Here is a 4,882-nt window from a genome sequence, read left to right as displayed (position 1 = left end):
TAAGTCACAGCATCCCTGCCAGCAGCAGGGTTCTGCTAGACACACAGCACAGGAATTCTATATACCTGGCTTGCAAAGCAAAGCAAATGCTGCAAGAGTCACATCAGCATAGGAAAATGCTAGTACATTTTCCAAACACTGATACCACCTCACTGTGTACAGAGATGTTAGGATCTCATGATATTAGACTGCAAAGTGGTTGGTTCACATATTACCTACAAGCACTTTTTGGCAATGAAATTCTCTCAAGATTAAGATTCACCTGAAACTGAGGGTAAGTAGTAGGACCAGTGGCTGAGAAGAATTGAAAAGGATTCATTCCTCTTTACAGTGAACTTCTACTCCCTACCCTTGTGGGGTTTTTTTTTAGTTATTATAATTTTTAAACTCACAAAACCAGCAGTATTGATACAGATTTAAGATCAAAGATTTTTTTAATCACTACCAGGAAAATTTTAACCAACTCTTGCCAAGAAGACATTGTGTGGAAGAACCTTTTTAAAACCCACTTTCATTTGGGCTGCTACAATACACAGTCAGTCATAATCCACCAGATCTATGACTCAGAAGCACAGAAATTCAAAGCAAAAACTGCCAAAGTACATCTTCTGATGATGACTGTAACTTGGAAAATAAGTAGAATTTGTTAAAACATCCTTTTTAACTTTATCAGGCTTGAGTCAAGTCTTAGTATTCTGTACAGCAGAGTGAGCTGCAGCTCAGATTTAACTATTGCAACACACAGACATAACCTGAAAGTAAAGCTCATCATGTGCCTCTTAGTCCATTAGTTTGTTTGGTGTTTTCCTTTATGGATTTGTATGTGATATTCTAATATTACAGTTTATCCTGGAGATAGTAATCTCCTACATTAGTAGTGGGAATTTTATGGTAGTGCAGTTGCAGCATATGTTGCACTATATGAATTTGTGTTTCTTTCTCCCCACAAAGTATCTCCTCCAGTATTATCACCCAGCTTCAGCATTCTGAATGTTCTGAATAACCAGCCTCAGCCCCCCCAAAAATGAACATGACATGCATGTAAAAACGTTGCTAAGGGGAACTTTTGCGAAGCATGTTTTACCCACAATGTAAAAACAAAGGCATTATTAATTTCCCTTGACATTTAGACTTCACTGTGACTTCCACAAGTGTGCAAGAAGATGCACATAGAAGAAACATGCAAAAATCTGAGATCACATCATTTGACGGCACAACCTCTCCCATGTAAAGTTTCATAAAGGACATTTCCTGAATAGGCCGTGAGACACTTAATGGGCATGCTTATAATTGCTATGTTTTCCACTGACTGGAAAAACAGAATGGAAAATCCATACCCTTCCACACAGCACCATGCTTGAAGAATCACAGAGAAAGTGTCCTTCTAACGTAACAGCATTTCCTTTAAAACCTCAATACTCTAAAAATGTATTACACATGCCTAGATGTACCTTTGTATCCCTTTCCAAGCAGTCCCCAGTGCCCTCAGGGGCTAAAGCCAATATTAACTAAACACAGCCCCCTTCCTGGCTTTTAAAGAAATCATGAATGCTTCCACCTTATCATGTAAACAGATGGAGTCTGGATTTACAATAATCCTTCAACAGTTACTGAAATATATGAATCCTTTCAATGCTGCTATCCTCAGCAGAAGTCTCTGAGTAACAAGCACATGGCAGAACCCTTAATGTGTATTGATACATCTTACTCAAAGTAACCAGACACACTGGTTAAAACTTACTTTCTGCTGCTGCTCAGCGGAGTAAGAAGAGAACTTAATCTGATGAAGGACAGAGCTGAGGCAGTAGCAACATCAGGCAGCTCAGTGGTAGGTCATACTCACTACATAGAGTCCTTCTGAAAATCATTCCTCTGAAAAAGAAAAAGACAACACCAGCCTTTCAGATCCTGGATCATTATGTTCAGCCAGATCAAAAATAAGTTACATGAAGTAAAAGCTGCATAGGCACTGCAGAGAACATTTATTTCAAATAAAGGAATTAAAATCGTGAAAACTCCATGAAATATCATGTGAAAGTCCAATTCAGTAAATCACACCCACCTTACTTCTTGCTTTACCCCAAATTACCACGTTGAGGATGGCCAAAGGCAAAGGAAATAAAAAACCAAACACAATTCAGAATAGCCATTAGCACTGCATCAAAATGAAGTGATTGTAAATAAGCTAGGGAATCCTAAAGATTTGTACTACAGTAACTTCGTATGAAACATGCCCTTTCTCTTTCCTATCGTGGGCCACACAATCAGAAAAGGAACTTAGAGTTACCATCTGTGTCAGATTTCTCCTTGCTTCTTTCATGACTCAACCCTCCTTGATTTTTTCTCATGTGTAGGAGCCAGACCATAGTGATTTCAGAGACAGGGCTAAGAAGGCCACAGCATGCGTTACAGAGCTGCATCTTGCAGCTTCCCTTCATTGTGCTGTTTCCTGAAATAGAAAGAATCCCCATCATAGCTGAACCTGCTCCATTTTTACTGGGTCACAGCACAAAGGCAATTCCTTATTAGAGCAGGTCATGAACATGGCAATAGTTTGAGCTGCCTGAATTCCAGCTTTTAAAAGTAAAGTTATTGCAGGAGTTTTCAAAATAACACTGTTCACTGTCCAACATCACTGGAAGCCATTTCTGGGAAACCTAGGATTTTGGGCTTATATTAGATCAGTATGTTTCTTTTGACAAATGATGATCAGGACTTCATTGCCTTACCAGAACAGCCATACAGCATGATACCAGTAAGGACTTACAGCATAATGGTTCAGCCACTCAAGGTGGAACCTGATGGAAACTGGGTTTCAGAGAGACTATTAAGGAGTATTTTCTGGACAGAAAATTGTGGCAGTTAAAGCACTTCACAGGGATCTGAAATCAATTCTGAATTTGTCAGTTAAAAATGATAAAACAGAAAGTCCCATGGCAAAAAAGTAACATCCCCTACTAAGCACATTGTGTCTTTGTGACTACTTGCTTACAGTTTTCACAACACTAGTATTTCATTTGCCGAGGTGAGTATCTCCAGAGAGGACGTGTTCAACACCAGAGCGAGGGGAAACACCGCGTCCAGGAGCCTCATGAAATGAATAACCAGCTGATGCACCAGTAAAGAGGATCACTACTCTTGCATCCACGAAAAAGCGGTGAGTCATAGTAGTAAGGCACAGAGGCACCCATTTGTTGGCCTGACCCAGTCTCGAGGGAGGTGTGTTGCCTGCCAGGATCTCTATCAGAGATGTTGCTGAGAGGCTGCCTGGTCTAGTAAGTCCTGCTGACTATTACCCACTTCTTGTGGTCCATGTGGGTGCTAGTGATATTGACAGCAGGAGCCTGGGAATCATTAAGAAGGACTACAGAGCCCTGGGAGAGGTGGTCAGGGGCTCTGGGACTCGGATAGTTTTTCATCAATCCTCCAGGTCAGAGGGGAGGACCTTGAGAAGGCCAGGTGGATTTGGCAGGTTAATAAATGGTTAGAATGGTGGTACCATAGTCAGGTGTTTGGGTATTTAGAACATGGGACATGATTTGGGAGGCCAGGTCTGCTGGAGGCTGGAAAGAGCTGCTTTGGCAGGAGACTTTCCAGGCTGGTCAATGCAGCTTTAAACTAGATGTGTTGGAGGAGGGGGGCATCGACCCATCCCAACACTCCCAGTCAGTTGCCAGCACCTGTAATAAGTGCTTGGAGCAGTGCAGAGATATTTCAGCTGCTCCAGCCAATGAGTCAGCTTCATTTGGAGCTCTGCTCAGATGCCTTTATACAAATGCCCATAGTATGGGGAATAAACAAGAGGAATTAGAGATGTGTACACAGCTACAGGGATATGGTATCACTGGTATCACAGAAACAGGGTGGGATGGCTCCTGTGACTGGAGTTGTAGGCTCCTTCGGAAAGACAGGCCAGGCAGACGAGGAGGGGGAGTAGTCATTTATGTCAGTGATAGGCTGGAGAGTATGGAACGCTGTCTGAGGACAGGTGATGAGTCAACAGAGAGCTTGTGGGTCAGGGTCAAAGGGAGAACAGCGATGGGGGACATCACTTTGGGGATCTGTTACAGACCACCTGACCAGGAGGACTCTGTGGATGAAACTCCCTATAGACAGATAGGAGCAGCCTCAAGCTCACAGGCCCTTGTACTCATGGGGGACTTCAACCATCCCAATATCTGTTGGAGGGACAGTATGGCCCAGCACAAGTAATCCAGAAAAGGTTCCTTGATTGTGTGGAAGACACCTTCCTCCTGCAAGTAATAGAGGAGCCGACAAGGAGAGGTGCCGTGCTTGACCTCGTGCTCACCAACAGGAAGGGGATGGTTGGGAATGTGGTGCTCCAGGGCAGCCTTGGCTGTAGTGACTTGAGATGGTCGAGTTGGAGATCTTCAGGGCAATGAGAAGTGCACACAGCAAGCTCAGTGCCCTGGACTTCAAGAGAGCAGACTTCGGCCTCTTCAGGAACCTGCTCCGTCAGGTTTCATGGGATAAAGCCCTAGAGGGCAGGGGGCCAAGACTGCTGGCTCATATTCAAAGATCACCTGCTCCAAGCTCAGGAGTGTTGCATCCTAACTAGAAGGAAAATATAGCAAGAAGGCCAGGAGGCCTCCATGGATGGATAGGGACCTGCTGAGAAAACTCAGAGGGGGGAAAAAAGAAGCTTATATAAGGTGGAAAAAGTGAGGACAGGCGGCCTGGGAAGAATACAGGGACATTGTCTGGGAAGCCAGGGACCAGGTCAGGAAAGCTAAGGCCCAGTTAGAATTGAGTCTGGTGAGAGATGTGACAGATAACAGGGAAGGCTTCTATAGGTACGTAGCAAATGAAAGACAGACTAGGGACAATGTGGGCCCTCTCCAGAAGCTATCGGGAGAACTGG

The sequence above is a fragment of the Nestor notabilis genome, unplaced genomic scaffold, assembly GCF_000696875.1.
Source record: "Nestor notabilis isolate BGI_N333 unplaced genomic scaffold, ASM69687v1 scaffold8490, whole genome shotgun sequence".
Taxonomy (NCBI): domain Eukaryota; kingdom Metazoa; phylum Chordata; class Aves; order Psittaciformes; family Psittacidae; genus Nestor; species Nestor notabilis.
The sequence above is the reverse complement of the archived record's forward strand: the minus strand, read 5'-3'. Positions refer to the sequence as shown.